The following is a 12,900-nucleotide window of genomic DNA, read 5'->3' as shown; positions in this document are numbered from 1 at the left end:
CACAGGCCGAAAAGGTACAAGTGAAACCGGTTCGGGCCGATTTGGTGACTTAAGTCGTGCAGGCCGGTCAGACCGGACCTGGGACCGGGCAGGCCGGTCCAGACCGGGCCCTGGACCGGGCGGCAACCGGACGGGGTTCCGAGGCCCCGGGATAGCGCCCGGATGGCACAGGCGGAAAACCCGGTTTGGACCGGGCGGCCCGGTCAGGAGGCCGGTCAGACCGGGTTCTGGACCGGCTGGCCATCTTCTCTTCCTCTCGTTCTTCGGGTGACTCCCGGTCCAGCTCCATGTCCATCTTCACGACCAGCTGCTCCTCTCTTCCTCTTGACCATGGCGTGTCCTCCTCTCCGGGGCCTTGATGCTCCTCGTACCTAATAACACAAAGCATGTCGGCATGAGGTAGCATTCCATCCGATGGGGTACCGAGATCAAGGGTAGTGAGGAGCGAGTTCACCTCTTGGTGTATGGCTTTGGCCCGAGCTCGTGTCATTGGGCCACGAGGAGGGCTTGACGGTCTTGAGGAGGAGGTGTCCAAAGGCCACCCCGCATCATCTCCCCCCCTTGGGAAAGAGTCGTCCTCGACTCGTGTTCCTGCTCATCTCCATGATAGGGCGATAAGTCGGAGACGTTGAACGTGTTGCTCACCAAGTACTTGGAAGTCGGGATGTCGATGACATAGGCGTTGTTGTTGATGCGTTTGAGGACCTTGAAGGGGACATCTCCTCTTGGCTTGAGCTTTGAGTTGCGTTCATGAGGGAATCTTTCCTTCCGGAGGTGGATCCAAACGAGGTCTCCTTCTTCAAATATTCTTTCCTTCTTCTTGGCGTTGAGGCGGGTAGCTTGATGATGCACATGTTCTTGTATGGTTGCTCTTGTTTCTTCATGTAGTTTCTTCATGGCGGCGGTGCGCTTGTCGAAGTCCATGTTTGTCCTCTCATGAAGGGGGAGTGGTAGGATGTCGAGTGCCGTGGGAGGATCGAAGCCGTAGACGATCATGAAGGGACTCTTTGATGTTGTCGAGTGCTTGGCTCGATCGTAGGCGAACTCCGCGTGTGGAAGGCACTCTTCCCATGACTTCAAGTTTTTCTTCACGAGTATGCGTAGAAGAGTTGAGAGGCTTCTATTGACCACTTCAGTTTGTCCGTCCGTTTGCGGGTGGGAGGATGATGAGAACAAGAGCTTCACTCCAAACTTTTCCATGAGCGACTTCCATAGATAGCTCATAAACTTGACGTCTCGATCCGACACAATGCTTGCCGGAATTCCATGTAGCCGAACAATTTCCCTGAAAAACAACGAAGCAATGTGTGAAGCATCATCGGTCTTATGGCATGGTATGAAATGAGCCATTTTAGAGAACCTATCCACTACCACAAAGATCGAATCATGCCCATGTTTTGTTCGTGGTAATCCTAGGACGAAATCCATGCTAATATCCGACCAAGGTGCATGAGGAATAGGAAATGGAGTGTAAAGGCCATAAGGGTTGGTGGTAGACTTAGCTTGAAGGCATGTGGTGCACCGGCGGCAAAGGCGTTCCACGTCGCCGTACATTCTTGGCCAATAGTAGTGGGTTGAGAGCATTGCATATGTCTTCTCTCGTCCAAAGTGTCCCATGAGGCCACCTCCATGTGTCTCTTGCAAAAGCAACTTTCGAAGAGAAGACTCGGGTATGCAAATCTTGTTGGCTTTAAACAAGTAGCCATCATGCAAATAGAAATCATCGAATCCTCGTTCCACGGAACACTTCTTAAATATCGGTGCAAAGAAAGAATCGGAAGGATAGAGTTCTTTGATCTCTTCAAGTCCCAAGACATGAAAATCCAAGCGAGTAAGCAAAAGGGTGTTTTTGTGGGAAAGAGCATCCGCCACGACATTGTCCTTGCCCTTCTTGTATTTGATTACATACGGGAAGGACTCAATGAACTCAACCCATTTTGCATGTCGTTTGTTCAAATTGTGTTGGCTTTTCAAGTACTTCAAAGACTCATGGTCGGAATGAATGATAAACTCTTTTGGCCAAAGATAGTGTTGCCAAATGTCAAGAACACGAACCAAAGCATAGAGCTCCTTGTCATAAATAGGATAGGTGAGGCGTGCGCCATCCAACTTCTCACTATAATATGCCACGGGTTTTCCATCTTGCATAAGAACGCCACCGATGCCAATTCCACTAGCATCACACTCAATCTCAAAAGTTTTTGCAAAGTTTGGAAGGACGAGAAGAGTAGCTTCGGTAAGACGTTTCTTCAACTCATCAAAAGCATTTTGTTGGGCCTTGCCCCACACAAACGGAACATTCTTCTTGGTAAGCTCATTAAAAGGGCAAGCAATAGAGCTAAAATCTTTCACAAAGCGGCGGTAGAAACCGACAAGTCCATGAAAACTTCGGACTTGACCAACATTTGTAGGAGTAGGCCAATTGTGGATGGCCTCCACCTTGGAAGAATCAACTTCAATCCCATTAGCGGAAACCACAAATCCAAGGAAAACCAACTTGTTTTGAGCAAAGGTGCACTTGGGGAGGTTTGCATAAAGCTTCTCATGACGCAAGATGCATAAGACTTCTCTCACATGTTGCACATGGTCCTCGAGATTTTTGCTATAAATGAGAATATCATCGAAATAGACAACCACACTCTTGCCAATGAGGGGACGGAAGATGTGATTCATGAGGCGCATAAAAGTTGATGGAGCATTAGAAAGACCAAATGGCATGACAAGCCATTCATATAGACCAAGATTGGTCTTGAATGCCGTCTTCCATTCATCACCGATTGCCATGCGAATTTGGTGGCAGCCACTACGCAAATCGACTTTAGAGAAAATCGTGGCACCACTAAGCTCATCAAGCATATCATCTAAACGCGGGATGGGATGGCGATAACGAACGGTAATGGCATTGATGGGGCGACAATCCATACACATTCGTTGCGTCTCATCCGGTTTAGGCACAAGAATCACGGGAACCGCACAAGGACTAAGGCTTTCGCGAATGTACCCTTTAGCGAGGAGATCTTGTATTTGGCGTTAAATCTCCTTTGTATCTTCGGAGTTGGTGCGGTAGGCGGCGCGGTTTGGGAGCGGGGCGCCGGGTATGAGGTCGATACGGTGCTCTATGCCCTGAAGTGGTGGAAGTCCATGAGGTAGTTCGTCGGGGAAGACATATTGAAACTCCTTCAAAAGAGACATCAAAGACGAAGGAATGTTGGTTAAGTCGTTAGTCTCCGATGACGGTCCCTTGCAAATGAGCACGTAGTGCAAGGTGGTGGATGGGTTTGCTTGCACTTCTCTCCACTCGCTTTTGGTGGCTAGGAGGACGCTCTTTCGCTCACTCATGTATGGCTTGTGGCGCTCACTCTCCATTTGGTGGGTCGCTCCCTCACCTCTCAACTCACTATGGTGGAAGTGATGTTGTGCCCTCGCTAGAGCCTTCGCATTGTCGGCGATGATTTGGCTAGGAGTCATGGGGCGTAGCTCGAACTTCTTATCCTTTACCTTGAACGTGTATGCATTGGTGTGTCCGTCATGTATAGCCTTCTTTTCAAATTGCCATGGGCGGCCAAGCAACATGTGGCACACCGTCGTGGGCACCACGTCACACTCGATAGTATCTTCATAGGGGCCGATCTTGAAGTTGACGGTGACGGTATGTTGTATCTTGACATTGCCCTTGTCGCTCAACCATTGGACATGGTAAGGGTGAGGGTGCTTGCGAAGTGTAAGATTGAGCTTCTCACACAACTCGGTGCTTGCGAGGTTGTGGCAACTTCCTCCATCGATGATGACCTTTATTGACTTGCCACCAATGCCGGCACGGGTTTGGAAGATGTTGCACCGTTGGTATTCCATAGCTTGAGTTTGAGTTGTTAGCACCCTTGTGACCACAAGTGAAGGGTTTGGGTCATGCACACATAAGAGAGGGTCTTCTCCACTTTCTTCATCATACTCTTCTTCATTGGCGACGGCGGCTTGTACAAGAGCTTCATATTCATCTTCATCGAGCGTCTCTATGTCACCATTCTCCATGGTGATCATGACCTTGGTATTCTTGCACTCAAAGGACTTGTGGCCTTGTGTACCACACTTGAAGCAAGTGACATTGGAGGGTCCCGTAGAGGCCTTAGAGGAGGCGGTGGAGGAGACCGTTTGCTTCATGCGACTTTGGATAGTCGGTTGCTTGGATGGTGTAGAGGACACGGTAGGCTTGACACTTGTTGTAGGTGTTGTTGTAGCGAGCTTGGAGGCGAAATAAGACTTGGACCTGGAGTACTTGATGTCCTCATTCACTTGGCGCTCGGCCTTGGATGCTTGGTGAACCAACTCAACAATGTTGGAATATGGTTGGAACTCCACAATCCTCTTGATGGGGTAGTTTAGGCCATTGAAGAATCGGGCGATGGTTTGGTTCTCGGACTCTTGGATGTTGGCTCGCAACATAGTCAAGTCCATCTCCTTGAAGAACTCCTCAACGGTCTTGGTGCCTTGCTTCAACTTTTGGAGCTTGTTGAAGAGGTCGGTCATGTAGTGTGTTGGGACAAAGCGAGGTTGCATCTCTTCCTTCATCTCTTCCCAAGTGTCAATCGGAGGTTCACCCTTTTCTTTCCTTAGAGTGAGAACTTGCTCCCACCAAGTGTTGGCATAATCCTCAAACTCAAGAGACGCCATGGCCAATTTCTTGGCACCGGAGTAGTTGTGGATGCGGAAAATCTTGTCAACCTTGAGTGCCCATGAGAGGTAGGCCTCGGCATCCTCTTCACCCTTGAACTTGGGCATGGTGAACTTGAGCCTTCCAAACATGTTCTCTTCATCCTCCAAATTTCTTCGGCGAGGACGGATGCCTTCATCTCTTGCGGGTTGAGGTGGTATAGGAGGTCTTCCGCGGCCAACCATAGCATTGGGTTGGCGTTGAAGTTGGACACTAGCTTCACTTGGTTCACGGTGATGATGTTGTTGAAGCTCTTGACGAGGTTGTTGATGATACTCATTGTTGGCCCTCTCATCTTGATCATGTGGTGGATCTCCTCTTCCACGTTGATCATGGCGAGGATGATGTCGGAGATCTCGCCGAGGTTGATCTTGAGGACCTTGGTCTTGGGGTTGGTCGTCACGCCCATGGTGGGCATGGCGATCCACTTGATGATGATCTTGGTGTGGGACTTGGTCTTGTGGAGGACGTTCATGTGGACGCGCATGGCGATGGAATTCTCCTCGCCTAGAGTTGGAGCGAGAGTCTTCATGACGAGCATGTGGGCGATGAGGTCGATGATGGTCTTCATGACTTGAGGAGGAGCTTGAGGACGAACGGCGACCATTAGAGTAGTAATCTTGTGACGAGCTTGATGATGATGAAGTAGAGCGGTTTCGGTGATGACGACCCAAGTTGGTGATGGCGCGCTCGAGGCTATCCATGCGCCGTTCCATGTTCGCATCATTGGCCGCCATTTGGCCAATCAAGTTATCCGTAGCTTCACGGAGTAGAGCCAAGTCTTGGTTCACAACGGAGAAGTTGTGTGCCACTTCGTCATATTGCTCGTCGATGCGTGTCTCGAATAAGGTGAGTTGCTCCTTGAACTCTTGGCGTTGCGTCCATAGGTTGTGTTGGGTAGCCAACCTCTCGGTGTTGCGGAGGACTTCTCCATCCCTTGGTTCATCTCCGTTCCTATCCATGATGGCAAGACAAGAACTATGTTGTGTATGTTAGTGTAAGGAGACTAGCTCGCACTCTTACCTAGGTAAGATAGTATTGAGACAATCAACCAAGCCAAAAGCAAGACCAAGTGTATCGGGTACACACGCAAAGCCACACGCAAAAGCTAGCAAATATGGTGTTAGGTGAGTATGGTGGAAAGCCAAAAGACGAAATCCGAAATCAAGTATGTTGTTAAAAGTGGGTGAGGTCCAAATATCCAAATGTCAAAGTGGCGATCACTATAAACACGGAAAAGTTGTGGAACACACACACGGGATAAGCGGGGTTAGTGGAACCAAAAGTGAGCGGAAAAGTGTATGTAAGGGTGCTCGGTGTCACACTAACACAAGGAGAGGCAAAGATTTGGTTGCAAACGGGGAGACAACTAGATTCGCACGCGACCTCTCTTCTCTTCTCTCTTTTGCTTAAAAGCTTGTAACTCTTTTGTATACGGTGGCACTTGCACTCTTTTGTATCTATGGTGGCACTTGTACTCTTTTGTATGTATGGTGCGACTTGCACTCTTTTTGTGTTTTTGCGGCTTTTTCTTGCACTATGTTAGCGTTAGCTCGCTTTTGCTATCTTGCCACACGAGTGTTTGCTTAGAAGCTTTACTCCACACTACACACACACCTCACAATCGAGGTCACGTGCAATGTCTCGCAACACTAGATAAGCAATGCTCGATAGGATAGATCGCAAAAGGAAGAGGGCTACAAGGGAAAACTGCAAGTTATACCTGCGATGGTGGTGGTGGTGGTGGTCGTCGTTGAAAAACGAAGTCGGGCGGTGTCGGAGTGGCGCCCGGTCGGTAGGCCGGTTGGAGCGGGTCCTGGGCCGGCCGGTCAACCGGGTTCTGGGCTGGCCGGTCCGGTTGTGGGGCCGGTCGATCGGTGCTCAACCGAATCGCACGTTTCTCTCTCTTGTTCTTCCCCCAAACCAAGACCAAAAGACCAAATCGAAGGGAAACGAAGGGATTGGAGGCTAAAAGGTGGGGGAAATAGTAGATCAAGCACAACAACACCGAATCCACGGACCAAAACCACTCAAAACGCAACAAAATCGCAGATCCGTCCAAAGGCAATTTAGGGCTATTTTTTGGGGATTTTTTGGAAAAAATTTCTAGAAACGAAATTGGGTGGGTGGAGGGTCAAAATCGCTGTAACCAAAAGCTTCTGATACCATATGATGAGATCTGAGATCTAGGGTTTGGCCAATCTCGCGATTTAACCCAAAAGCTGAGGGGAAAAGGTGGGGAAGGTGAAGAACGCGAAGAACACGGTAAGATCTCGAGAAGAGCACACGCACACCAACCCGATACACCCGATACTTACCCCCGTGGCTCGACGGACCACGCCAATAAAATCACCCGGAAGAGGCACGCAGCAGAATTCCCGGTGAGAGATTGCTGTTGGAGAAAGGAGATTGGTGAGGGAGAGAGAGTGGCTTGCACTAGAATCTCACTCAACAATATCCAAATCAACAACAAGAGTGCCTTGATTACAAAGGGATGCTTGTCCAAGATGGATGCTAACCCTAGGGAGACTAAGCTCAAAGTTGGTTTAATCTCAAATTATGTCTAAAGAGGTAAAGGGGCGTCCTGGGTGCTTATATAGTCTTACAAGGCGACACGGGCCGAAAAGGTACAAGTGAAACCGGTTCGGGCCGATTTGGTGACTTAAGTCGTGCAGGCCGGTCAGGCGGCCGGTCAGACCGGACCTAGGACCGGGCAGGCCGGTCCAGACCGGGCCCTGGACCGGGCGGCAACCGGACGGGGTTCCGAGGCCCCGGGATAGCGCCCGGATGGCACAGGCGGAAAACCCGGTTTGGACCGGGCGGCCCGGTCAGGAGACCGGTCAGACCGGGTTCTGGACCGGCTGGCCATCTTCTCTTCCTCGCGTTCTTCGGGCGACTCCCGGTCCAGCTCCATGTCCATCTTCACGATCAGCTGCTCCTCTCTTCCTCTTGACCATGGCGTGTCCTCCTCTCCGGGGCCTTGATGCTCCTCGTACCTAATAACACAAAGCATGTCGGCATGAGGTAGCATTCCATCCAATGGGTTACCGAGATCAAGGGTAGTGAGGAGCGAGTTCACCTCTTGGTGTATGGCTTTGGCCCGAGCTCGTGTCATTGGGCCACGAGGAGGGCTTGACGGTCTTGAGGAGGAGGTGTCCAAAGGCCACCCCGCATCATGGTGTCTACTCGAGAAGAAGCAAATAGCACATACATGGAAGAATAAAGAGAACAATAAATACAAGAAATGCAATGCTCAATATGGTGCATGATATGCACAAGTGTACATGCATTGCAATTTTAAGTGGGGCATTTGAGAATAGCAAGAAATAATGAAATGCCCACATATAACATTTAGTTCTATTTGTATTTACCATTTGTCCGAGACAGAAAAGTGGGCTATGATGCATGACATGTTGATATTTGAGTTCCTCTCATTTTTCTAATTTTGATATAATTTTTTTTGGATTTGGAGTTGTAGAACATTAGATATGAAATTTGCAAGTTTGCAATTTAAATAACCCAATTTTAAATCTTGTCAAATTTTAATTGTTCAAAAGTTGAAACAAATTTTATAAACAGTTAGATTAGGGTTTTCTAATACTCCTGGATATCAAGTTTGTCTGAATTGAAATTTGAAAAGTCGAATTCTAATTCAAACAGAAACAAGCTAGGAGCAAAACAAAAGAGAAAGGTTGGTTCCTTTTTTTCCAACCAGGACACGCAAAAAAGAATGTCCTTGCTAGCCGTATCTGGGAATTGAACTAAGGATCTCTCGATCCAGATCCTATAGGTACAACCAGTGGAGCTGTGCGACAAATTTGATCCATAACAGATACATGACGACCTATTTTACAGGAACAAGCAAACTGAACTTGAACTTAATAAAAACGACAATGTCATTGAGAACAAAGTGCCTGTATGCTTGCCCTATATCAGGGCTCTCCACGATAGCTACCTGGTGCTGGCGATGGCCTGGCTTTAGCTCCGCTTCCTAGTCCACGCGCGCGTCATTGGTTGGCTTCGATGGACTGGCCCAGTAGTACTACTCTCGAGCTGCCCAAGTAGAAAAGAAAAAGGGGACGGCCAACCCTAGCCACCAAACCACGCGCTCCCTCGCTCGCGACCTCCTCCTCTCCGCCGCCGCCTCGCTGGGCCACCGGCGCCACACCGCTGCTACGCTCTGCCTCACATCTGCTCTGCGTCCATCTTCTGGTCGGCCTAAGGTGAGGACTGGGGTTTGCGTTGGCGGAGCTCACAATGGTCGGCGGTCCTAGATACGTGCAGTGGTTATTCTCCTCGGCCAGAGCATGGCATCGCGCCGGCAACCTTGCCATGCCTAGATATACAAGTTCCCTGCCTTTCTTTCCCCTAACCCTGAATATCTTCTCTTGCTATGATCAACATCACTTTTTTTTTTGCTTATTATAGGATTGCAGGTGTGTCCGTGTGTACAAAAGCTGCTTGTGTAAATGCCTATGGGTAAAGACTACTCATGGAAGAAGACCTGGTGTGTGCATCTTGTTTTGTTTGAAGAGGATGATTAGTAGATGTCAAACTTGACAGGTTTATCATCTCTTTTTAGTATATATTGTGTTGCTCATAATTATTGTATTACTATGCTCAGGTTGTAGTTTAACATCAATGAAGACATGCCAAAGTTTTTTTTAGAACATCACATTCCTAAGATCCATTGAAGTTGATGATTAGAAAGTTCATTTCCCTCTCGCTTCCTAAAAATATTTGATACTTGATGTCTGTATTTGCTTTTCATGCTTTCAGCATAATTAAGGGCAATGACCCCAAGTGGTTGTCAAAATGACAAACTAGATATGATATGTGTATTAATAATGCCTCTTTTCCATGTTACTTCCACGATTATATGTACCGTTTCAGTATGACTGAATCCAATTATTCTTGTCCATTTTTTAGGTCAGTGGTTGCGCTTCTTTTGGTGATTATTCTAGCTTTTGGTTTTAAAAATAATGGAGTAGCTGGTTCATGGTGCATCAGCTAATTGGACTTGAATGGCAGCTAAACATTCTATGTATGCTCATCCCGGCCTATAGGATTAAACTATTGGGAGCTCTCACTCTTGGGTTCGTCGAGATATGTTATCATCGACTGGAGGTAACCCATATTCCTCTGTTTTGTTTCAGCAAGCACTGCATTGATTTTACATGAATGTTTACTATCGTGTATCAAAAGAAGATCAAGAAAGTATCTCGCAATAGTAGAAATTTTTCCTTGATAGTACACCTCCATAATCTTTTCTGTCATTCAATGCATTTTCTTCTATTTTGTAATACTAATTTGTGTTGGTTGTATCTTTGACTAATAAAAATATCTTGATATTTGCAGGTCAGCCTTGATCTTGTAGTTACCTGAATTTTTGTGTTGACCATTGTCATTTTGGCCCGCAGTTTCCCTATTTGGGGCTATAATTAGTTTGGTCAGATGGTCCAGCGGCAGTTATGCTGGTTGTATCTCTTGGACTTTGTGATTTTTCCACAAATTACCGTCTTGACAGGCTTTCCTCCATCGACATGCTATAAGTCAGGACTAGAAAGGCTTGCTTGAATTTCTTGGGTGCTTATGTAGTCGTATTCTGTTTTTCTTCTTTTTTCTCTCATGAATTCATGGGCGATTGTTCAATTTTTTGAACATGGTTATAGAATATTGAGAGTAACTAGGAGTTAGAACCTGAGGACTATTTGATCCAAGCTTCAGTATAGTTTGAGGTAGAAAAGGCTGAATACATCAATTTCCTAAAGCAGGTTAGACTTGCATCTGTTTGTGATAGGTGAGAATCGAACCTATAGCTTGTGCGATGCATATTCTGTTTTAATAGATTGTCCCGGCATTAAATGATGCATATTTTTGGTCCTGGTAACTCTCATGTTCTCATAGGATTATATTGTTGAAAGCTATTAGGTCTCGTTAGGGAACTTAACATTCTTCTATCAGTTTCTACTGTTCTAGCTATCTATTGATGCAGAAAATTTGTGCCAATGCAGAATGCTACTGTTGGGCATGCTTCAGTGAGCGTGCAAAAAGTTAGATACTCATGAATGCTGATTGGGAGGAAGCACGTACTTCTTTGGAGAGTTGTGCTGACTGTTGGGCATGTCTCGGTAAGCATTCACATTTTTCGGAATTTGGATGATAGGAGCATGCCTTCAGGTTCAGTTTTTACTCTTTGATTTGATTACCACTGTGCCCCAGTGTACAACACAAGTACAGTTTGCTGCTTTGTATTTTCTTTCTTGTTCTATGCTTTACAACCTACAACCTTAGTGGTTAAAGCAAAAAACCTAATCTGGACCATGTTGACTAACTGTCACATATTTTGGATGTATTTTTCTATTTCTATGTTACTAAGGATCTGGCCTCCCAAACTGTAAATGGTTAGTGATTGACAGAATGTTTTGGAGTAACATTCCTTCATATAAATGAGTTATCCAAGTTTAGCTAGCTTTGCCAGCAGTGATTGAAGGTCACATTCTTATTGCGTGTATGGCATTTTTGATAGTCCGTAGACAACCATTTCCTTTGAGCCCTCACCTCTTAAAGGTTTTTTGTTAACCTGATATTGAGTTTTTGGTTCCTCCCAATTGTTTGATCCAAACATTAATCGATTGCCCCAGTTTTTTTAGGTTCTTTTCAAATTTCCTCAAATTTGAGAGCAGATGCTATGCAAGGAGTAAATGGCAAAAAACTTTCTCAATTATGATCCATGTTCGTATTCTTTTCACAGGTCCGCGTACTGAAATATTTGTGGTGATCACATTGTGGAAAAAATAAAGCACCAAAAGGAAAAGATGGGCAATAGGCGGCAAGAATGTTACCAAGCTACCAAGCGATAAGTAAGCGTTAGACTTCCTTCATGGCATGCCTCTATTTCTTTTACAGGTTAATTGTATTTATATGTTCCTTTAATGTGTATGAAAAGTTAGAAGATTTTAATGTTGTTATAGCTGTGGAGTTGAAGCATTTTTTTTATTGTTTTCATTCAGATTTGGTTTTCTAATTGGTGGAAGGGTGACAATTGAACACATGGACATAATTGTCTAATATTTTCTACCTAATCTTAGTTACATTTATGCTTTTCGGCTGCAACTCTTACGAGGAGTATAAATTGTTAGATATATATTGCTGAACTAAAGAATGTAGAGCCTCATTCTGATTGAAGTACTAAACTGCATTTGTAAAACCAGTTGCTCCATCCCAGTTTGCATATTAGAATTTAAGAAATTTGATTTCCAAAGTTGAGCTACAGTTGACACTAAACATAAAAAAGATACAAAGAAGACCATGAGATACTTGATGTGTAATAATTAAAGTAAGATGTTGATTGATGACATATGATGTATCTTTTGTCATGTGGCATTTTTTATTCATGATGAATCATGCCCTGTATTGAAAAGCATTTTGCTACTGGACTCTGAAATAGAAACGTTTTGCCGTGAAATTCTATTATGTAGTTGCCTGAATAATGGATTCTATTATAGGTCCTTAATTGGGCTCCACTGCTAAGCAACATACAGTTGTGACATGGTAGCTCGTACCGCATTGTGCATTAGGCTCAGAAATTGGCATGTCAGGTTAATAGTCTGCTTGTATTTAGTACTATAAATTGTACACACAGGAAACTCTCTGATGCTGACAATTTGGTTCCTAAGGCGCATGACATAGACAAGATGATCCATGCTTTAGATTAGACTTCTAACTCTTTTAGTAGCTCATATTGGCACTTCCCATTCATGTATTATATGTTGTATCTAGCTAGATCTATTAATAGTGTTACCACCATTTCGTCTTTTCTTTGTCATTTTTTTAATCGGATGAGGTAGTTTTTCTTGGTCAGAAGATCCATTTTTTCTGTTGATTTGCTGCCAGGCTGGTCTTGGTAAAGCATAGAAAGAAGGATGTGAATATGTTGGAGGTAATATGTGAAGCATTGATGCAGGGAATGTGAAAGCCGAAGCCTACCTAAATTATTTTGAAACATTGTTCAATTATAATTGCAAGATATAGTGACGCCAGATATATAGTATCATTTTTGTACCGTGGTAAGATCACGCTTAGTTAAGAGTTCGGTCTATCTTCCCAAAATGTCTTTCATGTGAGCATCTTTTGCCTATGTAACTTATAAAGCACCTGTGGTAGCTTAGTACAGGTTCATTCCACCTTTC

Source organism: Lolium rigidum, chromosome 7, assembly GCF_022539505.1.
Source record: "Lolium rigidum isolate FL_2022 chromosome 7, APGP_CSIRO_Lrig_0.1, whole genome shotgun sequence".
Classification (NCBI taxonomy): Eukaryota; Viridiplantae; Streptophyta; class Magnoliopsida; order Poales; family Poaceae; genus Lolium; species Lolium rigidum.
Note: the sequence above shows the minus strand (reverse complement) of the source record.